This window comes from Polypterus senegalus, unplaced genomic scaffold (genome assembly GCF_016835505.1).
Source record: "Polypterus senegalus isolate Bchr_013 unplaced genomic scaffold, ASM1683550v1 scaffold_2792, whole genome shotgun sequence".
Lineage (NCBI taxonomy): Eukaryota > Metazoa > Chordata > Cladistia > Polypteriformes > Polypteridae > Polypterus > Polypterus senegalus.
This window is the reverse complement of record NW_024386621.1, coordinates 11280-37740: the sequence shown is the minus strand read 5'-3', so window position 1 is coordinate 37740 and position 26461 is coordinate 11280. Positions and strand designations below refer to the sequence as shown.

Sequence of the window (26461 nt, the reverse complement as noted above, 5' to 3'; positions counted from 1 at the left end):
GTGAGTGTGCAGACGCAACAAACAGCGTGCTCCGACTTTTGTACAGTACTGTTTTAACGCAGATGTGTCTTTACACTCCATGACCCTACCGGCCCTTGAGTTCCTGTTTTTGCCCCGCCATTTCCTCTGAAGATCACGTGAACAACCAATATAGTCCACAAGCAGTACCGATATAGTTCATACACAGAGATGTGATAGGATGGACACGCATAACCAATATGTTTCGTACGCGAAACCGAACTAATGCACACATACAACCAATAGAGTTCAAGTGCAAAATCGACAGGTTACCCACATGAAACCAGTATAAGTCGTGCATGAAACCAATAAAGTGCATACGCAAATCCATTGTTAAACTGTCACAGAACGCAAGCCAATATAGTTCATACACAAACTGATCACATTCAGCTGAAAATCAATGCAGTTCCCTCAAAAACCAATAACAAACTGTACTGGAACCAGTGATATACACACGCAAATCAATATAGTTCATATGCAAACCAGTGGTATGCACGTGCAAACGGATAATATACGGACACGAACCAATATAGTTCATATGAATGAAACCAGTATTGTAATGCAAACCAATTAAATATGCACGCATACTGACAGTAAATATTCATAAACCAATAGTGTTCATACTTAAATCAATAGATTACACATGGAAATATATGATTTATGGCCTGTTTTGCCCCTCATACTTTGGTATTTAAAGCAGCACGTTATTCTAAGTGCTCCTCGATCTTCTGAATCGCTGTGCTTCTTAAACTGGCTTCCTCTTGCAATGAAAGGAGCCACATGCATCGATCACCATCGATGATATTATAGGATTCCAAATGTTCAGAACTAAGACTTGGTATTACTTTCATGATGAAGTGAACTAGAGCATATATAGTTCATTTTAACTTCATTTAAATAATTTCTACAGGAGCATGGTGACTCAGTGGCAGAACTGCTGTCTCCCAGTAAGGGGTCACGTCCCGGTTGTAACCTGCCTGGAGTTTGCATGTTTTCCGGTTGGGTTTCCTTTGGGGGCGCTTGGGGTGGACTTTCTTCATTGCAACCGTTCTGTCTCCATAAAATTTACCAACTCCAAATTCCTATCTTTTCGTTTTCTTTCTCCACATAACCTATCACCACAAATTAAACGTGGCCTGTAAAACCAGCTGCACAAATGGCTATTCAAAACTTCGAAGGAACATTGAGAAATATTCGTTATACATGTTTGCTTGTTCTAACCATGCAACAAAACATTGTTCGCTAGACAGGAACAATCCCTGGATGGGATGCCAAATAATCGCATGAAGCAATATGAGCACACATATACTCTTGCGTCAATATTGCATCACCAAATCCCCTAATATGCATGTCTTTGGACGGAAACTGAGCAAACCGAAGAAACCCTCCAGGAGAACATGCAAAATCCAGGCAGGGAACAGCTGAGACTTGACTCTGTTACTGCGAGACAACAGCGCTACTACTGCGCCACCGTGCACCCCAAATGTTTAATTATTAACAATATAATTATTTAAATGAAGTTAACAAGTTATCTGTAAAATGTAATATACAGTAATTGCTTTAATTAATTTCATCATGAAAATAATACCAAGTATAAATATTATTATATTCGCAGAGCTATAATATCATGAATTCAATTTATTCTGTGTGGCGATCGAAGCCTGCAGCTCCTCACAGCTTTAAAGCTCTTAGATTAAAGTGGAAATGTCGAGGTTAATGTGGAAATCTCGTCTTTAATAACAAAATAAACAACGAGACTAAAGTGGACATTTCGACTTTTAATCACGAAATAATGTTTTCCCTCACTGTTTCCCTATTTTTTTTCTCTGTGACCCAAATACTGTTCCGTAGAAATCGGTACCTATTACCGTCCTGTTGTATTTAGTTATGAGTTAAGTTTGTGCCGTAGTCTGTGATGGAAGCAATCAGGAATACATTAAGAAAAAAGTTTAAACTTGTGTTTAATCACCCAGAAGAGTCTGCGTTTGTATTAAATAATAGACGAATTCTATACCCTGGAAGAGCGAGTTTAAGTTATTTATTTATTCATGTTTGCTTGTTTGTTTATGTTTTCCCGGCTTGAGTTAGTTTTATGTTGTGCTGTGCGTAAACGAATCGGATTGTGTCATATAGATTTACTAATTTTGCCCGTATTTTGACTACATAAAACAGAGGCGAAGTTTGGGCCAAGAGGGAGACAAGATACACGGGAACAATAGAAATACCGAAGCCTGTTTTCCGCTTGGGTTAAAAAATCGCTATTAAGTAAGTGTTTTGGTTACGCAGTACTAGTAATATCAGTAGTAATTCTTGCTTTATATCAACATGCAAAACGTCGCAACTCTCCGGCGAAAATGTTTTATTTTATTGAATCGAATTGAAAGCACAAATGTTCTGCTTGGCTCTCAGATTTTGTGGTCTGTTCCATGTGACATTCAGGTGGAAATATTAAGGTGAGGCGATCAGCCGCGATAGTTTAATAATCAGAAAATTTCGGGGTTTCGTGAGATGCTGTATAACTGTGGTTGACAGGTTTCCATTTTTTCCAGACATTATTGAGGTCAAAGAACACATTTTCATATTTATTATCTTCGCCACATCACCCAATGTATTTTTCAACATCTCGGATATTTATTTATTTTGGTGGCTAATGCCTTTTGGTAAAGGCAGCAGTGAATTAATTTCAGTTTGGAACCAATTACTTTTACATAAGCAGTAAGCCCAGTTATTTTCCCAGGTATTGCTTTGGCTTCATCTATTTTTATACCTATACATTTCCCCATTTCATATTGTTTAATGAATTGACCACTCAATGCCTGAAACATTGATTGATTAATATGCATCAACACACAAAACAGCAAAAATCCTTATTTACTTGAATTTCCCACAGATTCTGTACAAATGCTAACCTTTTTTTGTATGCTTTATGAAATTTGAGCTTTCATGGAGCTACACAGCAAGTATAGTTGCACATCTGTTGCCTAAAAATGAAAATTGCTTCAATATTTAGTTATCCTTCCTTTACGGTAGATAAGAATAAGAACAGCATTAGAGGAAATCAGTGAGAGTTTTTTTATTTTTTTAACACATTATGTCAGGGGTCTCCAACCTTTTTTCCCCTGAGAGCTACTAAAATAAAATGTCCAAAAGCTACGCATGTTTTCTAATGTTTATTCTCATAGCTTATTTCAACCCCAACAAACTGAATACGCTTGTTTTTCCTGAACATTTACAAAATGTTGGTGTCCACAACTCGCATTTTGCACTAAAACATCCATCCATCCATCCATTTTCTAACCCGCTGAATCCGAATAGGGTCACGGGGGTCTGCTGGAGCCAATCCCAGCCAACACAGGGCACAAGGCAGGAACCAATCCTGGGCAGGGTGCCAACCCACCGCAGGACACACACAAACACACCCACACACCAAGCACACACTAGGGCCAATTCAGAATCGCCAATCCACCTAACCTGCATGTCTTTGGATTGTGGGAGGAAACCGGAGCCTGAGGAAACCCACGCAGACACGGGAGAACATGCAAACTCCACGCAGGGAGGACCTGGGAAGCGAACCCAGGTCTCCTAACTGCGAGCAGCAGCGCTACCACTGCGCCACCGTGCGCCCTGCACTAAAACATCACAAAAATAATTAGTTCACCTGCAGGTGCATTTTGCATGTTTGCATGAATTTTCTAGCATATCTCACACTATTGAATTAAAACATGAATGCTGTAAAAACAAAACGATGCAATTCCAAATACACAGATATGACTTATTCATTTGTCATTTTGTTCCATGTCACTGTTTTATTTATTCACATGTCCAGGTGCATGTGTGATGTGTTTTAGTTAGTCAGATGACTGGCACTGCATGGAGTGAACAAGAGAGGCTGGTGGAGTGGAGCCACTGATACTGTTCCTGTGTGGTTTATCTTTCTTTTCAGATCCACATTACTGACGCAGCTTTATAAATACACTGAAATTAACCACTGTTAAGGACAGCCATGTCCCATGCCCGGTCGGGACGACCCTGCTGTATATGGTCTGGGGGAGCAGCCATGGACTCCTCAGTACCTCCCCTGGGACGCTTGGTGGCAGCCTCCCTGGTTGATGATGCCTCAGTTTCCCGCAGGGTTTCATGGGAGATGGAGTTCTTCCCAACCCTGTGGGGACCTGGGATGGCCGCCAGGGGGCGAGGCAGACATAGCTAAGCCCAGCTGGTTTAATCATCGGCCCCACACAAGAGTGCAATTGGGAACAGGTGAGCAAGCACCAGGAGCACTCCTGGGAGGGCCATAAAGGAGCCAGCAACCACCACTTCGGGAGGAAGAGGATGAGGTTGCCTGAGAGGAGGAGTGATGGTGCCAGCGGAAGGATTGCTGTGTTTAAAGTAAGGTTCTTTGGGACTGTGTTATATCTGTGGGGTTCACAGGGAAGACGTGCCCACAGGGGAAGAGTGTTTGGACTGTGTTTAAGTGTTTTGAACTGTGTTAGCCTGTGGGACACGGGAAGACGTGCCCCACGGCTGAAGAGTAAAATAAAAGATTTCTGTTTCAATTTACACGTGCCTCAGCGTAAATCTGTGCGGTCGGGCACTTATATATAGCCCTTATTCACACCACATAATGTTTATTAGTTTAACGCATCTGATTGTAATTAACCTGTAACAATATAATGGTCCACGGAATGGTCAAACTATTCTAAATACTATATCTGCTTTAACGTTGTTACTCTCACTGCACTTTCTTCTTCTTCTTTCAGCTGTTCCTGTTAGGGGTTGCCACAGCAGATCATCTTTTGCATATTACTCTCACTACACCACTTGGAGCGGCTGATCGGAAAGAGAATTATCAGTATATAGCATCAAGCACACGCTGCCTCAGCCATGCTTCCTATTTGAACTGCTTCTCACATGGCAAATACTTCAAACCTTTCCTGTAACGGACCTCGTGGTTCAGAAAGAGTTTCATCCCAAGAGCTCTAAACACACTCAATCAGTCCATCAAGTGCTCCTCGTAGAACTGCTTGTACTTATAATTACAATCACCTCACTGTAAACTTGCACTAGTAATAATATTGCACAACCTGAGCCACTTTATAAAGCGCGTATTTACATATGATGATGATATCATTTTTAAGATGAAATGCAGCAAAATATGTTTATTATATTATACAGATAAAACTTTAACTTCATTTAAATAATCTATATTGTTAATAATTAAATGACACGGTGTTGCTATGCTAGCAAGGATATGCCACTCCGCTCACGATTGTTCCTGCCTCGCACTGTATGCTTCACTGGGACTAGTGTGAAGGATAGAATAATTAAACATGTACTATGAAGATATTTCAATGTTCCTTAAAAGTTTTGAAGAATCGACATTATAAGCTTACAGATGGCTTAACGTCTATTACAGAGCTGATTGTGTGGCGATCGGTTACTTGGAGAAAGAAAAGGAAGGACAGGAATTGGAGGTTAGTACGTTTGAAAGAGACAGTACTGCAGGGGCGGCCTTAGGCATGTGCAAACTGTGCACCTGTGCTAAAAACGCAGCGGCAAATTTCGGCAAAAGTTAAATGCTTGTGTCATGAGCACGAGGCGGCTGTGCAGTGTCCAACGGACGTGGCCATCCGCTGTGCATAAGATACCATATTGACATTGGCGGACAAAGGGACCACCGATTCTTTCTCTGCCTAGGGCCACCACGAGCCTAGAGCCACCCTGAGTACTGCTGCAATAAATTATTTCATCGAAGGTCGCACACAATCACTGCCACCGTGAAACCCATGTTTAATGGCGTGCTTTAACTCCTATCATCATGAAAATGAGATCACGTATACATCTCAGTATTTTAGTTATTCAGAGCTGTAATATCATGAATGTAATGGATTCTGTGTCCTGTTGGAGGAAGAGAGCCGGTTTAAGAAGCACGTAGTGATTCACACACATAGAGGACGTAGAAGAACACATACAAAACAAAGCAGTTAACATGCTGCTTTAATTACGATGTGATTTGAGAAACTGGTTAATTAAACGATTTTAAGATGACGCTTTATGATGTTCTACTTTAATGACAAAATAAACTACATGATTAAAGTGGAAATTTCGAGATTGAAGTTGACATTTCATGCTTTTTTCCCCACTGTGTGCCTTTTTTTTCTCTGTATTCTAATGAGCTTTCATATGACACTCAGATGGTGGGCTATGACTCGCTTTTTCACGACGACTTTGATATTTGACAACTTCTTTTTATTTCAGTCACTGTGTGACTTTGTGAACTTGAACTTTCGAGTTTCTCTGACATGCTATGTCAGTCGATCAACTTCCTTTTGTTGTTTATACCACTGTTAAAACCAACAAATAGAGATCTTTTCCTTGCCTCCACTTGGTATTCACTGAAATTCTTCAATTTTCCCTCTTGCTTTTCCCATTGTCTTTTCACAGAACACTGAACTGAAGGGCTATTTATATTAATTTGCATATTCAAAGAGGCATAATTCTGGGAGAAGTTGGCTTAGCGGGACAGCAGGCGTGCACGAGCACAGACAGGCAGACATGTTGTTTTCCACTTTTCACGCTGACCGATTTATGTAGCGGAAGAACGTGGAAGTTGGCTCCAGACGCACAGATTTATGCATCTGGATTTTTCTGTGCGTAAGGACATTTCGCTTTTGTGCTTACATCATGTTATATTGTGAGTTGTACACATGGTGTTATGCATGAGGCCCCAGGTTAGTGGCCAAGTAATACTGTTCCCTGCATTTACAATGTACCTTGCATCACCCATCAAGATCTTTTCTGTTTGTTTTGCTGGCGAGCCGCAGCAGAGCGTTGAGTCTACTGTTGCCCCAGCAATGGATAAGCAATCTTCCATAGACTTCCATAGACGGCGTGTTGTCCAGTTGGTCGAGGTCCCAAAAGAGTTTACAAACCTCACATTTTCTTGAATGAGTGCCGCATTAATAGGAATGTTTCTTGAACAAGCATCACTGAACCACATAAAAACTGCTTTTTTAGTGTCTTCAAATGCAGCAGTTTGCAAATACGCTTGCAACCCGAGATTTTTCTTCTTTTTTAGCTCGGTCTTTCAAGAAAGTTGACAGTGTCGATGGCAAAATTCCGAATTTATTGGCAACATCTTCTTTCTTTTGCCGAACCGAAAACCGCAAAAATTAAAGTTTTATTTTTAATAGGAACTGTTGTCATTTTTTCGTGTCTGCCATTTCTATAGGAGTGTGACAATGAGTTAATTTCCAATGGATGTTTTTCAAATGTTGATAAGCGATAAGCAAAAGGTATCACTGAAAATCACAGAAAACAAAACAGCAAAAAAAAAACAGTATGAGGAAAGTTTGAAGAAAGATTTTTTTTTTTACAGTGTTTCTTTTGGGGATCATTGTTCACAACTGAGCTGCTACCACAGAACTAACTACTCTGTAGATGATTCATTCAGGCATTTCGATGTGTTTTGGGCACTTCGTTGTAATGAAAGTATCTGCTGAATGTATTTCATAGTAACAAGATTTCTATAGACTCGTGTCATATGAGCAAACTGTTGGAACCATAAAAATACTTTGTTGTAAAGATATTCATTGTAACAGAATTTTACCTGTATATGAAATCCGATGTCTGTCTGTCTGTATGTATGTCTGTCCACTTTTCACGAGAGAACTATTTAATGAATTTAGATCAGGTTTTTTTCTATAATTTGCTTGAACATTCTGGTTAATTGTGTAACTTCTCTCATTTTGCTATGCATCATAGTTCTCTTGTGGTACCGATTTATTTGCGCAAATCTGAGTTCCATGCAATGGCCCGAACGGAGGGGTCTTCCTCACTCACTTGCCAGCTTCAAGGCATGTTCCTTAACTCCGCTAGCTAGCAAATGAGCGTATAATTGAATTCAACTTTGTTTGATATCTAAAATAAAGTGTTACTTAGGTCTTGATGAGTTTGAGTCCGGATATTCTCCTAAGTGTATGCCACATTGAAAAGATGGATTGCAATTCAGATTGTGGATCGTAATTTTGTGTTAAACGGATCGTGATATGATTTTTTGGAAATATCATCCACCCCTACTTTGACTAATCAAGTTTTCAAATTTATGTAGGATTCATTAACCCTTTGGCGAGCTATTTGGAAAGGGGTTGCGAGCTACCAGTAGCTCCCGAGCGACGTGTTCGAGACCCCTGCCTTAAACCAACACAAATTACCCTTAACTGTCTCCTGTTTCATCATAGCATAACTATTCAGTTACCTTTTTAGTGTAATTTTTCACTTTATCAGTTTTCTTTGTACACCACACATATTTGTGAAGGTTGTTTTTAAACATTTCCAGCTGTCTCTTTAAATTATAATTGTTATACAAAAGGTGTGTCCAGCATTTAGCAAAGTGTTTACATACCACTATGAATTTCAAAGTGTCCCATGCAGTAATGCATGTGTGACTCAGTTGTCCGTCTTGAAGAATCGAATATTTGCACCTTCTCCTTTACTTATTTTCTTGTCTGAAATGAAACAGTGTCATTTCTTTCCTAAATAATAGTTCCTTTAATAAATACACAGCTAAAGCTAAATTCAGATTTAACTGAGGCACAGATAAACTTCTACTTTAAAAATTAGAGACAAAAAGAATAGCAAACTTACATATCTTCAAATCCTCTCTAATAACAAATACAAATTATATTTATACCAGATGCAGTCTTTACATGTGCTCCTGAAGTGAAGAACATAAATACTAATATACAAAAAGAAAGAATTTGAATTTAAAATAAAATGTCAGCTTGTAGCGGATGCCACATGTGCTATTATTCTGTGGGCAGTTGCTACCTCTTTGGGTGCATTGCTGTAAATACACCTTTAAGGGGGAGGTCATAACTCGGTCAGGGTGGTTGGTGTTGAAAGCTTAAAACCAGAAAAGAAGGGAGAAAGGGAGACATCTTGTGGTGGAGCAAAGAGAAGTGACAAGGTAGCGCCAAGAAAAGTATCTACTGGAACAAGATCTTTTATCTTTTGAAGACTCAGCGACGCAGGAGACGCGTCTGAAGACGGACTCTTCTTCTTTGATTTGCTGACAAATATCTTGGACCGATAGGATTAAACTTTGTTGTTATCGACTCGACAGCCGGCATATTCCATTAGGGTTTCTCTTTGCCCTGAACAATAAGGACAGTCGGGGTTTGATTGCTATGTATTTGTTTGTTTGTTTTTCTTTATATATGTAAAATAATATATTTGTTTTTGCTTCTTCTTTATTTGGTGATATGGCTTGTTGTTAATGCTAAGCTGGGACTGGTGGTGGGGGTCAATAAAAGGACGAGCGTTGGTCACGTTGCCCGATAGATTTTAGATATTGAACTGCTTTATACTAGCAGTTTTCTAATCGTGCCTTAACTCGGGGTTTAGTTGTTTGCCCGGGGTTAGCGGTACAAGCTGTTATAAAGATATTTAGTTTAGGGTATTTTAATCAGGACGGCACAGTGGCGCAGTGGGTAGCGCTGCTGCCTCGCAGTTAGGAGACCGGGTTTGCTTCCGGTCCTCCCTGCATGGAGTTTGCATGTTTTCCCGTTCTCGCGTCAGTTTCCTCTGGTACTGGGTTTCCTCCCACAGTCCAAAGACATGCAGGTTAGGAGCATTGGCGATCCTAAATTGTCCCGTGTGTGTGGGCCCTGTGGTGGGTTGGTGCCCTGCCCATGGTTTGTTTCCTGCCTTGTGCCCTGTGTTGGCTGGGAATGGCTCCAGCAGACCCTCATGACCCTGTGGTTGGGATATATTGGGTTGGGGGATGGATGGTATTTTAATCACTTCCTCTCTTTAAGTGATGCCATAGGGAAATAATTTTTTAATAATTTTTGGTTCCTAAAAGGAAAATCTATATAAAGGTTCCAGAAAGAACTTTTAATTTAAGTCCATAACATATTCAATGAATACCCATGAAGAGATGATAAGATCTGTGAAATAAAAATTATTTCCCCAATTATAAAAAGGACTCTTGTTGCATATAACACAGGCTAACTTCAGGCTTTCTTGATCTGCCATATCCTGCTTGGTAGCCTTCTACTAATTAAAGATTTATGTTTTGTCCACATATTAGGAACAGTTTCAAACCCCAAAGAACTTATTTCATATTTTAAAAACTCTTCCCTTAAGTAAATAATTCTTTATCAACCAATGGTTCTAGGAGGAACCACACAACCCAGTAAAGTGTAATTAAAGAACCAGTATGTTTAAGCATGTATGCACACGTGTTGGTGTGTGTGACCCCTGGTGCCCAGTAGTGTTAGCTACTCCAGACATGATAGGCTCCAACCCTCATAATCCTGAACTGGTTAACATGTTTAATAATGGATTAATGATGATAGAGACCTAATGTAACTATAAAGTCAGTTAATTACGAGTAACTATGAGAAACTATGTAAAACATACGGGCTGTGCACATTCAATACATGACACAGCTGGAGCCTAGATGTTAGCATAAATAAACCATGAAATAAATCTGTCAAAGAAATTTTAAGGTAGAATCGGTATCACAAGTGGGCATAACAATCCAATGTACTAGAAAAAAACGTTAGAGGTACAATAGGTTTGTCTATCCATGGTTTAGTTTTTCCAGTGTGGGAATAATCGTTATTTTTTTTACCCTTGCAAATACACTGTGTTCCAGCTCTTCACCAAATCTAATACACATGTTAAGCACCAATTTTAAAATAAAGTCCCCCTAAACCATTGTATCTATCACCAAGTAATCTTTACTAAGCTGATCATGCCCTACCAAAGTTGTCACAAGAAACGAATTGCAGGATTTATTAAATTAACTATAAAACAGTAAATATTTTTTATTTAAAAATTACCTTTTTAAGTTTATTATTCATTGACCGATTCTGAGAATGTTATAACTGTTGCTCAAACTTTAATTTCTCCATTATGTCTTTAATTTAACAGACCCTTTAATATTACAGGGCTATATAAATAATATTGTAATAACAGACGTGTATGACAGGCTTAATTCTAATTACAATGCTAGTACGCTGGAGCCCATTCGCACTAATGACACAAAAAACACAAAACCTTACATTCGCAGCTGAATATACTAAAAAAACACCTCATTAAAAACATGCCTGTATTTTTTCAAATGTAATGGTGACTCTTCCGTGTTTGTCCACTTCCCTCCCTGCTGTGTTGATTTCACTTGTTAGAAGTCACCACTGCAGTTACCAGTTGCCAGTCCAAGATGGAGCTGCGAATGAAAGCCACCGCCTGTGCTGTTCTCTCCGTGGCTCTCCATTCAAGTAAGAAGAAGATCATAATTGATCCACATGCTCCATTTACACTCCCAGTCACATTGTACCAGGTTTTTTTAAAAAACTTATTTTAAGTCTTCCTTTTTTCTCCTTTCCCACAGGGTATTCCAGTTTGACTCTCACTATTCCCACAAGCCCCGTTTTTGGATGGGTAGGCGGCGTTGTGACATTAAACCTTTCACTTAATCCTTCAAATGCCGTGTTACAGGCTGTGACCTGGAGGTTAAACATTACTAACAATGTGGTGATTTGGACGGGTGGTGCAGTTTCATACGGAGTTGGGTATGAAGGGAGAGCCCATCTGAACACAATGACAGGATCTCTGTCGCTCTTCAGACTGACTCTACGGACACGGGACAGTACAGCGTGAGCATCATAACTACTGAGGGTGTGACTGCGAGTGGAAGTGTTGCACTTCAAGTGTTAGGTAAGTAAAGTGCAGTTTTAATGTGGACACAGATCTTCCAAAACAGACCTGATTTGTAGTTAGGCATTATATTTGTGATTTATTGTCTAGTGTTAATTCTTGCCAATGGTTGGTGATGTTTGTTTACATGTATAATTCCAATAGGGATTTTTTTTCTCTTAACTTTCGTTCTTGTTGTTTATGTGTGTTTTTGGTGCAAATTGTAATATTCAGAGTTCACAAAATAAACAGTCTTTTCCAGGATATTCACGGAATGGCATTATCAGGCCACTTTGAAGAGTCTGACATTTCAAATCCGGCCTGCTGAGAGACAGACTCGTATGAGGAGTCAGAGATGAGTCTCGTTAGAGGTGGCTCTTAGCGAAATCAAACTTAACCTTTGCCTTATAGCTCTGGAAGAAGCACTTGGATATTAGGCTGCATCACTACAGTCAAAATAAATTGAATCATCTATTAAATTGTGCACATCAGACACTCATCAGCTGCTAAATAGAGACCCAAAAGCAAAATCTTATTCCCTAAACTCAGACACTTTGAACCCATCTCAAGGAAATTGCAATAGTTGTGGGGAAATCACAGATGTGATATTTGTTTTTCAGAGATGTTGTGTGTGATAAATGTAAGCGCCTGGGGCATCTACAGAGAGTATGTCGACAGGGTCTTATCCAGAGAAAGGCAAGCCAGTAAGTGCAAGTGCATCTCACAAAGTAAAAGAAAGAGGCAGGGCATTGCAGAGAGGTTTGAAAATGGACCTGATACAAGTGTATATTCTGCAGAAATCATCAACGTGTGGGAGCTTGTACAACCAGACACAAGACTTATACTCTTGTCACATTACAAGGAGTTCCATGCAAGATGGAAGTGGACTCACGATGTCAGCATTTGTTAATCTCAGAGAAGACCTACCATGCATTATGGCCAGTGAATGCTTGTGAATTATAACAAACACAGTGTTACTGTGCTGGGTACCTGCTCAGTCAAGGTACATTATAGGAAGGACAGGTTATTCACACCTTATTGTTGTTAAGGGACAAAAGGCCAGTCTACTTGGTGTAGAGTGGTTTAAACCTCTAGGTATTCAGTTAACAGGAATACACAACCTTGCCACAGACCCAATACAGACAGTTCTTAAAGACTTTATTTGTGAGTTTGAAAGGCGTTTGGCCAAATTTAAGGGTGCACCAATCTCTTTTCAGTTGGACCCAAATGTAGCACCTATATGTTTAAAACCAAGACCTGTTGCTGTTGCTCTCCACCCATAAATAGAAATAGAGCTTGATCGTGTAGTGAATCAGGGTGCACTAGTTTGGTAACTCACCCAGTTTTGGCCACCCCCATTGTTCCAGTATTAAAATCGAATGGTAAGGTTCGAATATGTGCTGACTACAAATCCACAATTAATAAGGCATTACAGAAGCACCCATACCAGATTCCATTCATCAATCAGATACTTACTACATAAGCAAAGGAAGAGTTTTTGCAAAACTAGACTTGGCACAAAGCATATCAACAATTTTCAGTGGAAGATGCAGCTGCCGATGCACAGACCATAATTACTCACAAACGTGCATTTTTAAAATCAATTTTAAACAGCTGAGTCTCAAAACAGGAGAAATTGCCTACAGTCATAAGTCTACAATTTAAACGATTCTGAAAAATAGTACCAACCCCACCCCTCGATCAGCAATTCTACAGTAGGTGAACTAAAAAGGTACAAGCAGGTGGGGAGAGATCATGGAAATAAATTTGGGTTGCAAGCACTTAACCAAGTCTCTGACATAATTAGAAAGTTCAGGTTGCAAGGCGTAAAAAGTCATTTAAAATAAATGATTTGTTGGCTACAGACTGAAGGTTCATTAAGGCCATCTTCACAGAGCAGTTTGAAGGTGTTTCACAGTCTTTTTGATTGGTCTTTATCATACATGAGTATTGAAGTGAGCGAAGGCTATCAAAGTTAACTCCTCCACCCCTTACACTTGATCCACAGAGAGAAAATCCAATAGCAGAATAGATGGTAGTAATTAATCTGATGGCCAGAGAACCGAGGGCATACTCCAGTGCAGCCTCTGATGAGAACGGTGATGTATATAGCGGGGCAGTCTTAAAATTCTTAGAGCAACATATAGATTATATAATCCAGCTACTAGGCAAGGCGTCCAATTCAAACTCCTCAACTCAACAAATGAATAAGCAAGTGAAATGAAAATGCACACATTTTAGACCATAAGCTGAAGAACAGGGGATCAGATCCAGAAAAAATTGTATAAAATAAAAATAGTCACACTTCATGCGGCCACCTGCTCCCCAACATGCCACCTTGGCACAAATTTTCAGAAACACGTTAGCCAGCCAGCCCCGGCAGAACGGACAGACAACCTAACAAAACCGAAAGAAAGTTGCAACTTACGGTATATGGGGTCAGACCGAAGTGTCATGAGCAGCGAGGGGCTCATGCAAACCGAGACGGCCAGCGAGATCTTTGCTGAAGGCAATGGAACAACTGCAGGTAGATCCCCAAACAACTGACATCTCCAAAAGGTTCAGGAGAAAAATAAACTCGGAAGGTCCCGCAACAAAACAACAAAAACAAGATCCCACAACAATAAAATCACACCAGCATTCACCCAACTGGTAACGGAAAACCACATTTTCAGATAAATTGTTAACTTTGTGTAGCGCTGCTGCCTGTCACTAAGAGGGTCACGTCCCCAGGTGTTCCCTGCCTGAAGTTTACGTGTCTTGCTGATGGGTTTCATTCTGGATGGGCTTTCTTCATTGCAGCCGTTCTGTCTCTAGAAAACTTGCCAACCCCACTTCTTATCTTTCTGTTTTCTTTCTCTACATAACCTGTCGCCACAAAATAAATGTAGAATGTGAAACCAGCTGGAAACTTAGAACAATGATTCTTAAAACCTGTGAAGGAACATTGAAAAGTCTTTATTATACATGTTTGATTATTCCATCCATCCAGGATGGAACACCCTTCCCAACAACCATAGCACCCGAGCCAGGAACAATCCCTGGACGTGGCGCCAGCTGCATCAGGGGGCAATACGAACACACACATACACGTGTCAATTTTGCATCACCAAATCCCTAAATATGCATGACTTTGGATGGAAACTGGAGTGAACAGAAGGAAACCCACCAGGAAAACATGCAAACTCCAGGCAGGGAACACCAGGGACTTGACTTTGTTGCTTGACTCCATTACTGCAAGACAAGTGCTACCACACCACCACCAGTAAATATTTAACTTCAACACACTGTTGATTATTGGACCAGAGCTCTTCGTCCGCAGCTCAATAAACCTTGCAGTTTGGATCATATGGCACTTCCTTCCTGCTCCAGGTGCTATTAAACAATTACATTGTTATCTCAATCACTCTAGATATGAAGACAAAGTATAGAAAGTTAAAAGAAACGTAGTATTAATTAAAGACAAATAGTACAATTAGAGAAAGCATGAAAGAAAATGTAGATAGCAAAGTCTGGATATATATCGTCTTTAGAAAAAGTTTACGAAAAGTTAAAGATGTTAAAGATAGATGCCCTAGGCAACTTGTGATCTAGCACTCGAAGTTATTCATGAGATGCTTTGCTGACGATCAGTTGGAAATAGCAGCACGTTGCTGGCGCTCTCTTCTGGCGCCGCTCTTCTGTCATCGCTGTTTTCCTCTTCTACTTCTGACATCGCTCTCAGATGAGACATATTTATTATAAAAATTTCCATGGGGGTTTCGCAACGTGATTATTACATACTCTGATTAGCTGGCTGTCAATATGATGGATGACTTTGCTCAAACCCTTTAATCTGTTAGAGTAGTCCATTTCCCAAACAATACAGTTTTTGATGTTTTATGAGCCTTCCTTTCCCAAGCAGTGAACCGATTTAGTTCTGGTGCCTTTCCCTTCACAGGTTATAAAATCATCAATACATCTTGAGGCTTCTCCAGAATTCCTGCTCAATTCAAACAGATGGATCTGTGGTACAATTCAGGAAAACACAATGTTTTAATGTTAAACGACCCATGCAAGTGTCCTGTATTTAATTTCATCTTGTTTGGCTTGAGCAAAATATAATGAAAATATAGACTAAAATTGCAGATTTTGCACACCACAACCATCGTTTACTGTAAATCTGGGCACATTTTGAAGTGACTGGGTGAAAACACCATAGCTAGTCTGTTTTGATATTAGCACCGAAGTGAGGTAGCAGGCTTACGTGGAATCTAGAAGAAAGTGTACATATAGTCATCACATGAATCAAAAATGTATATGAAATATAATATGTGGTGCTGGTATTGGAATATAACCCTATATTACTTATTTTTCTTCTTCTTTCGGCTGATTCCGTTAGGGGTTGGCACAATGGAGCGATCATCTTTTTCCATATCTTCCTGTCCTCTGCATCTGGCTCTGTTACACCCACCAATTGCATGTCCTCTTTTACCACATCCATAAACCTTCTCTTAGACCTTCCTCTTTCCTCTTGCCCAGCAACTCCATCCTTAATATCCTTTTCCCAATATACCCAGCATCTCTACTCTGCACAATTCCAAACCAACGCAATCTCGCCTCTCTGACTTTGTCTCCCAACTGTCCAACCTGAGCTGACCCTCTAATGTACTCATTTATAATCCTGTCCATCCTCATCATACCCAGTGCAAATCTTAACATCTTCAACTCTGCCTTCCCTAGCTCTGTCTCCTGCTTTTTGGCCTGTGCCACCGTCTCCAACCCATATAACAAAGCTGGTCTCACTACCGTCCTGTAGACCTTCCATTTCACTCTTGCATGTACCTGTTTGTCACAAAAACACAAAACAATGAAAATGAGAAAACAATACAAAAATGCAGAAATCATGCAATCTCACCATGAAGAATGTCTGGGCCATGGTTTGAACCCTGGACTTGAGATATAAAGAAGCAGCTCTAACCAATTTATCTTTTAATGTAGTAGCAACTACTAAATGATTTATGCCTTCTTGATGTTTATTGTGCATGATAATGCAAACAGAGAAATAGAAAGAAGAAAATAGTTTGAAACAAAATAATTAATGTGCACAAATTCTCATCTCCTTTGTCTGGCTAGGACATTTATTCTTGGTGAGTAGTTTAGTAGAGCAGACTAGACAATTGTTAGTTTGACAATTCATACAATTTCAAGGCTGCTCCAAAGGTAAGGAATCCAAGCCACATACATTCCTCATCTTCGTGCAAAGCTGTGGTATCTCAATTTAGAGGCGATCCTAAATCTTTGAATAAGTGCAGCTTGTAATGGGCCACAGTAAAAAAGAAAATATTTTTGACATATAAATAAATCCAGCAATTTCTCTGGTATGGTATCTTTTGGTATGTATAGAACTTTTACAGCATCCAGAAATCAACTAATTCTACAAAGACTGCCAACTATTGTCAGGCCTAGTTTACAAAATGCATTGTAAATTTTCTTTATCTGCTTGTAGCTTGTTTTGATGACATGCAGTGTTCAAACATGGAGTTTAATTTGGTGACCAGAAGCTCAATTTTGGTCTCATTAGACCATAGAACCTTCCTTCTGGTGACTCCAGAGACTCTCATGTGCCTTCTGACAAACTCTTTGTGTGTGTGTTTGTGTTTTAAACAGTGGGTTTCTCTTTGCTTGCCTCTCATTAATTGTCCACTGGTGTAACCTCCTATCATCATGAAAATGAGATCACGTATACATCTCAGTATTTTAGTTATTCAGAGCTGTAATATCATGAATGTAATGGATTCTGTGTCCTGTTGGAGGAAGAGAGCCGGTTTAAGAAGCACGTAGTGATTCACACACATAGAGGACGTAGAAGAACACATACAAAACAAAGCAGTTAACATGCTGCTTTAATTACGATGTGATTTGAGAAACTGGTTAATTAAACGATTTTAAGATGACGCTTTATGATGCTCTACTTTAATGACAAAATAAACTACATGATTAAAGTGGAAATTTCGAGATTGAAGTTGACATTTCATGCTTTTTTCCCCACTGTGTGCCTTTTTTTTCTCTGTATCCTAATGAGCGTTCATATGACACTCAGATGGTGGGCTATGACTCGCTTTTCACAACGACTTTGATATCTGACAACTTCTTTTTATTTCGGGCACTGTTCGACTTTGTGAACTTGAACTTTCGAAGTTTCTCTGACATGCTATGTCAGTCGATCAACTTCCTTTTGTTGTTTATACCACTGTTAAAAACAACAAATAGAGATCTTTTCCTTGCCTCCACTTGGTATTCACTGAAATTCTTCAATTTTCCCTCTTGCTTTTCCCATTGTCTTTTCACAGAACACTGAACTGAAGGGCTATTTATATTAATTTGCATATTCAAAGAGGCATAATTCTGGGAGAAGTTGGAGCGGGACAGCAGCTGTGCACGCTTACTTTTCACGCTGACCGGGATTTATGTAGCGGAAGAACGTGGAAGTTGGCGAGCAGCACAGATTTATGCATCTGGATTTTTCTGCGTAAGGACATTTCGCTTTTGTGCTTACATCATGTTATATTGTGAGTTGTACACATGGTGTTATGCATGAGGCCCCAGGTTAGTGGCCAAGTAATACTTTTCCCTGCATTTACAATGTACCTTGCATGACCCATCAAGATCTTTTTCTGTTTGCTTTGCTGGTGAGCCACAGCAGAGCGTTGAGGCTACTGTTGCCCGCAACGGATAAGCAGTCTTCCATAGACTTCCATAGACGCGTGTTGTCCAGTTGGTCGAGGTCCCAAAAGAGTTTAGAAACCTCACATTTTCTTGAATGTGTGCCGCATTAATAGGAATGTTTCTTGAACAAGCATCACTGAACCACATAAAAACTGCTTTTTTAGTGTCTTCAAATGCAGCAGTTCAAATAATGCTTGCAACCCGAGATTTTTTCTTCTTTTTTGCTCGGTCTTGCAAGAAAGTTGATAGTGTCGATGGCAAAATTCCAAATTCACTGGCAATATCTTCTTTCTTTTGCCGAACCGAAAACCGCAAAAATTAAAGTTTTATTTTTAATAGGAACTGTTGTCATTTTTCGTGTCTGCCATTTCTATAGGAGTGTGACAATGAGTTAATTTCCAATGGATGTTTTTCAAATGTTGATAGCGATAAGCAAAAGGTATCACTGAAAACCACAGAAAACAAAACAGCAAAAAAAAAAAAAAAAACAGTACGAGGAAAGTTTAAAGAAAGAATTTTTTTAAATATTTCTTTTGGGGATCATTGTTCACAACTGAGCTGCTACCACAGAACTAACTACTCTGTAGATGATTCATTCAGGCATTTCGATGTGTTTTGGGCACTTCGTTGTAATGAAAGTATCTGCTGAATGTATTTCACAGTAACAAGATTTCTATAGACTCGTGTCATATGAGCAAACTGTTGGAACCATAAAAATACTTTGTTGTAAAGATATTCATTGTAACAGAATTTTACCTGTATATGAAATCCGATGTCTGTCTGTCTGTATGTATGTCTGTCCACTTTTCATGAGAGAACTATTTAATGAATTTAGATCAGGTTTTTTTCTATAATTTGCTTGAACATTCTGGTTAATTGTGTAACTTCTCTCATTTTGCTATGTATCATAGTTCGCTTTGGTACCGATTTATTTGCGCAAATCTGAGTTCCATGCAATGGGCCGAAGGGAGGGGTCTTCCTCACTGACTTGCCAGCTTCAAGGCATGTTCCTTAACTCCGCTTAGCTAGCAAATGAGCGTATAATTGAATTCAACTTTGTTTGATATCTAAAATAAAGTGTTACTTAGGTCTTGATGAGTTTGAATCCGGATATTCTCCTAAGTGTATGCCACATTGAAAAGATAGATTGCAATTCAGATTGTGGATCGTAATTTTGTGTTAAACGGATCGTGATATGATTTTTTGGAAATATCATCCACCCCTACTTTGACTAATTAAGTTTTCAAATTTATGTAGGATTCATTAGCCCTTTGGCGAGCTACTTGGAAGGGGTTCTGAGCTACCAGTAGCTCGTGTGGCGTGTTCGAGACCCCTGCCTTAAACCAACACAAATTACCCTTAACTGTCTCCTATTTCGTCATAGCATAACTATTCAGTTACCTTTTTAATGTCATTTTCACTTTATCAGTTTTCTTTGTACACCACACATATTTGTGAAGGTTGTTTTTAAACATTTCCAGCTGTCTCTTTAAATTATAATTGTTATACAAAAGGTGTGTCCAGCATTTAGCAAAGTGTTTACATACCACTATGAATTTCAAGGTGTCCTGTGCAATAATGCATGTGTGACTCAGTTGTCCAATCGAATATTTGCACCTTCTCCTTTACATATTTTCTTGTCTGAAATGAAACAGTGTCATGTCTTTCCTAAATAATAGTTCCTTTAATAAATACACAGCTAAAGCTAAATTCAGATTTAACTGAGGCACAGATAAACTTCTACTTTAAAAATTAGAGACAAAAAGAATAGCAAACTTACATATCTTCAAATCCTCTCTAATAACAAATAAAAATTATATTTATACCAGATGCAGTCTTTACATGTGCTCCTGAAGTGAAGAACATAAATACTAATATACAAAAAGAAAGAATTTGAATTTAAAATAAAATGTCAGCTTGTAGCGGATGCCACATGTGCTATTATTCTGTGGGCAGTTGCTGCCTCTTTGGGTGCATTGCTGTAAATACACCTTTAAGGGGGAGGTCATAACTCGGTCAGGGTGGTTGGTGTTGAAAGCTTAAAAACCAGAAAAGAAGGGGAGAAAGGGAGACATCTTGTGGTGGAGCAAAGAGAAGTGACAAGGTAGCGCCAAGAAAAGTATCTACTGGAACAAGTTCTTTTATCTTTTTGAAGACTCAGCGGCGCTAGGGAGGGCGTCTGAAGACGGACTCTTCTTCTTTGATTTCGCTGACAAATATCTTGGACCGATAGGATTAAACTTTGTTGTTATCGACTCGACAGCGGCATATTCCATTAGGGTTTCTCTTTGCCCTGAACAATAAGGACAGTCGGGGTTTGATTGCTATGTATTTGTTTGTTTGTTTTCTTTATATATGTAAAATAATATATTTGTTTTTGCTTCTTCTTTATTTGGTGATATGGCTTGTTGTTAATGCTAAGCTGGGACTGGTGGTGGGGGTCAATAAAACGACGAGCGTTGGTTACGTTGCCCGATAGATTTTAGATATTGAACTGCTTTATACTAGCAGTTTTCTAATCGTCTTAACTCGGGTTTAGTTGTTTGCCGGGGTTAGCGGTACAAGCTGTTATAAAGATATTTAGTTTAGCATATTTTAATCAGGGCACGGTGGCGCTGTGGGTAGTGCTGCTGCCTCGCAGTTAGGAGACCGGGTTTGCTTCCGGGTCCTCCTGCATGGAGTTTGCATGTTTTCCCGTGTCTGCGTCAGTTTCCTCTGGGTACTCGGTTTCCTCCCACAGTCCAAAGACATGCAGGTTAGGAGCATTGGCGATCCTAAATTGTCCCGTGTGTATGGGCCCTGTGGTGGGTTGGTGCCCTGCCCATGGTTTGTTTCCTGCCTTGTGCCCTGTGTTGGCTGGGAATGGCTCCAGCAGACCCTCATGACCCTGTGGTTGGGATATAGCGGGTTGGATGATGGATGGTATTTTAATCACTTCCTCTCTTTAAGTGATGCCATAGGGAAATAATTTTTTAATAATTTTTGGTTCCTAAAAGGAAAATCTATATAAAAGGTTCCAGAAAGAACTTTTCATTTATAGTCCATAACATATTCAATGAATACCCATGAAGAGATGATAAGATCTGTGAAATAAAAATTATTTCCCCAATTATAAAAAGGACTCTTGTTGCATATAACACAGGCTAACTTCAGGCTTTCTTGATCTGCCATATCCTGCTTGGTAGCCTTCTACTAATTAAAGATTTATGTTTTGTCCACATATTAGGAAAAGTTTCAAACCCCAATGAACTTATTTCATATTTTAAAACTCTTCCCTGTAATTAAATAATTCTTTATCAACCAATGGTTCTAGGAGGAACCACACAACCCAGTAAAGTGTAATTAAAGAACCAGTATGTTTAAGCATGTATGCACACGTGTTGGTGTGTGTGACTGGTGCCAGTAGTGTTAACTCCAGCCATGATAGGCTCCAACCCTCATAATCCTGAACTGGTTAACATGTTTAATAATGGATTAATGATGATAGAGACCTAATGTAACTATAAAGTCAGTTAATTACAGTAACTTTGAGAAACTGTGTAAAACATACGGGCTGTGCACATTCAATACATGACACAGCTGGAGCCTAGATGTTAGCATAAATAAACCATGAAATAAATCTGTCAAAGAAATTTTAAGGTAGAATCGGTATCACAAGTGGCCATATCAATCCAATGTACTAGAAAAAAACGTTAGAGGTACAATAGGTTTGTCTATCCATGGTTTAGTTTTTCCAGTGTGGGAATAATCGTTATTTTTTTTACCCTTGCAAATACACTGTGTTCCAGCTCTTCACCAAATCTAATACACATGTTAAGCACCAATTTTAAAATAAAGTCCCCCTAAACCATTGTATCTATCACCAAGTAATCTTTACTAAGCTGATCATGCCCTACCAAAGTTGTCACAAGAAACGAATTGCAGGATTTATTAAATTAACTATAAAACAGTAAATATTTTTTATTTAAAATTACCTTTTTAAGTTTATTATTCATTGACCGATTCTGAGAATGTTATAACTGTTGCTCAAACTTTAATTTCTCCATTATGTCTTTAATTTAACAGACCCTTTAATATTACAGGGCTATATAAATAATATTGTAATAACAGACGTGTATGACAGGCTTAATTCTAATTACAATGCTAGTACGCTGGAGCCCATTCAGCACTAATGCACACAAAAACATAAAACCTTACATTTGCAGCAGAATATACTAAAAAAAACACCTCATTAAAAACATGCCTGCATTTTCAAATGTAATGGCGACTCTTCCGTGTTTGTCCACTTCACTCCCTGCTGTGTTGATTTCACTTGTTAGAAGTCACCACTGCAGTTACCAGTTGCCAGTCCGAGATGGAGCTGCGAATGAAAGCCACCGTCTGTGCTGTTCTCTCCGTGGCTCTCCATTCAAGTAAGAAGAAGATCATAATTGATCCACATGCTCCATTTACACTCCCAGTCACATTGTACCAGGTTTTTTTAAAAAACTTATTTTAAGTCTTCCTTTTTTCTCCTTTCCCACAGGGTATTCAGTTTGACTCTCACTATTCCCACAAGCCCCGTTTTTGGATGGGTAGGCGGCGTTGTGACATTAAACCTTTCACTTAATCCTTCAAATGCCGTGTTACAGGCTGTGACCTGGACGGTAAACATTACTAACAATGTGGTGATTTGGACGGGTGGTGCAGTTTCATACGGAGTGGGGTATGAAGGGAGAGCCCATCTGAACACAATGACAGGATCTCTGTCGCTCTTCAGACTGACACTACGTGACTCGGGACAGTACAGCGTGAGCATCATAACTACTGAGGGTGTGACTGCGAGTGGAAGTGTTGCACTTCAAGTGTTAGGTAAGTAAAGTGCAGTTTTAATGTGGACACAGATCTTCCAAAACAGACCTGATTTGTAGTTAGGCATTATATTTGTGATTTATTGTCTAGTGTTAATTCTTGCCAATGGTTGGTGATGTTTGTTTACATGTATAATTCCAATAGGGTTTTTTTTTTCTCTTAACTTTCGTTCTTGTTGTTTATGTGTGTTTTGGTGCAAATTGTAATATTCAGAGTTCACAAAATAAACAGTCTTTTCCAGGATATTCACGGAATGGCATTATCAGGCCACTTTGAAGAGTCTGACATTTCAAATCCGGCCTGCTGAGAGACAGACTCGTATGAGGAGTCAGAGATGAGTCTCGTTAGAGGTGGCTCTTAGCGAAATCAAACTTAACCTTTGCCTTATAGCTCTGGAAGAAGCACTTGGATATTAGGCTGCATCACTACAGTCAAAATAAATTGAATCATCTATTAAATTGTGCACATCAGACACTCATCAGCTGCTAAATAGAGACCCAAAAGCAAAATCTTATTCCCTAAACTCAGACACTTTGAACCCATCTCAAGGAAATTGCAATAGTTGTGGGGAAATCACAGATGTGATATTTGTTTTTCAGAGATGTTGTGTGTGATAAATGTAAGCGCCTGGGGCATCTACAGAGAGTATGTGACAGGGTCTTATCCAGAGAAAGGCAAGCCAGTAAGTGCAAGTGCATCTCACAAAGTAAAAGAAAGAGGCAGGGCATCGCAGAGAGGTTTGAAAATGGACCTGATACAAGTGTATATTCTGCAGAAATCATCAACGGTGTGGGAGCTTGTACAACCAGACACAAGACTTATACTCTTGTCACATTACAAGGAGTTCCATGCAAGATGGAAGTGGACTCACGATGTCAGCATTTGTTAATCTCAGAGGAGACCTACCATGCATTATGGCCAGTGAATGCTTGTGAATTATAACAAACACAGTGTTACTGTGCTGGGTACCTGCTCAGTCAAGGTACATTATAGGAAGGACAGGTTATTCACACCTTATTGTTGTTAAGGGACAAAAGGCCAGTCTACTTGGTGTAGAGTGGTTTAAACCTCTAGGTATTCAGTTAACAGGAATACACAACCTTGCCACAGACCCAATACAGACAGTTCTTAAAGACTTTATTTGTGAGTTTGAAAGGCGTTTGGCCAAATTTAAGGGTGCACCAATCTCTTTTCAGTTGGACCCAAATGTAGCACCTATATGTTTAAAACCAAGACCTGTTGCTGTTGCTCTCCACCCATAAATAGAAATAGAGCTTGATCGTGTAGTGAATCAGGGTGCACTAGTTTTGGTAACTCACCCAGTTTTGGCCACCCCCATTGTTCCAGTATTAAAATCGAATGGTAAGGTTCGAATATGTGCTGACTACAAATCCACAATTAATAAGGCATTACAGAAGCACCCATACCAGATTCCATTCATCAATCAGATACTTACTACATAAGCAAAAGGAAGAGTTTTTGCAAAACTAGACTTGGCACAAAGCATATCAACAATTTTCAGTGGAAGATGCAGCTGCCGATGCACAGACCATAATTACTCACAAACGTGCATTTTAAAATCAATTTTAAACAGCTGAGTCTCAAAACAGGAGAAATTGCCTACAGTCATAAGTCTACAATTTAAACGATTCTGAAAAATAGTACCAACCCCACCCCTCGATCAGCAATTCTACAGTAGGTGAACTAAAAAGGTACAAGCAGGTGGGGAGAGATCATGGAAATAAATTTGGGTTGCAAGCACTTAACCAAGTCTCTGACATAATTAGAAAGTTCAGGTTGCAAGACGTAAAAAGTCATTTAAAATAAATGATTTGTTGGCTACAGACTGAAGGTTCATTAAGGCCATCTTCACAGAGCAGTTTGAAGGTGTTTCACAGTCTTTTGATTGGTCTTTATCATACGTGAGTATTGAAGTGGCGAAGGCTATCAAAGTTAACTCCTCCACCCCTTACACTTGATCCACAGAGAGAAAATCCAATAGCAGAATAGATGGTAGTAATTAATCTGATGGCCAGAGAACCGGAGGGCATACTCCAGTGCAGCCTCTGATGAGAACGGTGATGTATATAGCGGGGCAGTCTTAAAATTCTTAGAGCAACATATAGATTATATAATCCAGCTACTAGGCAAGGCGTCCAATTCAAACTCCTCAACTCAACAAATGAATAAGCAAGTGAAATGAAAATGCACACATTTTAGACCATAAGCTGAAGAACAGGGGATCAGATCCAGAAAAAATTGTATAAAATAAAAATAGTCACACTTCATGCGGCCACCTGCTCCCCAACATGCCACCTTGGCACAAATTTTCAGAAACACGTTAGCCAGCCAGCCCCACGGCAGAACGGACGACAACCTAACAAAACCGAAAGAAAGTTGCAACTTACGGTATATGGGGTCAGACCGAAGTGTCATGAGCAGCGAGGGCTCATGCAAACCGAGACGGCCAGCGAGATCTTTGCTGAAGGCAATGGAACAACTGCAGGTAGATCCCCAAACAACTGACATCTCCAAAAGGTTCAGGAGAAAAATAAACTCGGAAGGTCCCGCAACAAAACAACAAAAACAAGATCCCACAACAATAAAATCACACCAGCATTCACCCAACTGGTAACGGAAAACCACATTTTCAGATAAATTGTTAACTTTGTGTAGCGCTGCTGCCTGTCACTAAGAGGGTCACGTCCCAGGTGTTCCCTGCCTGAAGTTTACGTGTCTTGCTGATGGGTTTCATTCTGGATGGGCTTTCTTCATTGCAGCCGTTCTGTCTCTAGAAAACTTGCCAACCCCACTTCTTATCTTTCTGTTTTCTTTCTCTACATAACCTGTCGCCACAAAATAAATGTAGAATGTGAAACCAGCTGGAAACTTAGAACAATGATTCTTAAAACCTGTGAAGGAACATTGAAAAGTCTTTATTATACATGTTTGATTATTCCATCCATCCAGGATGGAACACCCTTCCCAGCAACCATAGCACCGAGCCAGGAACAATCCCTGGACGTGGCGCCAGCTCATCGCAGGGGGCAATACGAACACACGCATACACACGTGTCAATTTTGCATCACCAAATCCCTAAATATGCATGACTTTGGATGGAAACTGGAGTGAACCGAAGGAAACCCACCAGGAAAACATGCAAACTCCAGGCAGGGA

General features: G+C 39.6%; 1 long non-coding RNA gene across 1 annotated transcript in view; it reads left to right on the top strand.

Annotated features, from left to right (window-relative positions):
* LOC120522764 overlaps positions 1 to 23277 on the top strand; it is a 50850-nt gene extending 27573 nt beyond the window's left edge. Inside the window, exons 2-3 of the long non-coding RNA XR_005632517.1 lie at positions 11420 to 11745; positions 22958 to 23277. This is a non-coding gene — a long non-coding RNA (uncharacterized LOC120522764). The remainder of the gene's footprint in view (positions 1 to 11419; positions 11746 to 22957) is intronic.
* Positions 23278 to 26461: the final 3184 nt, after the last annotated feature.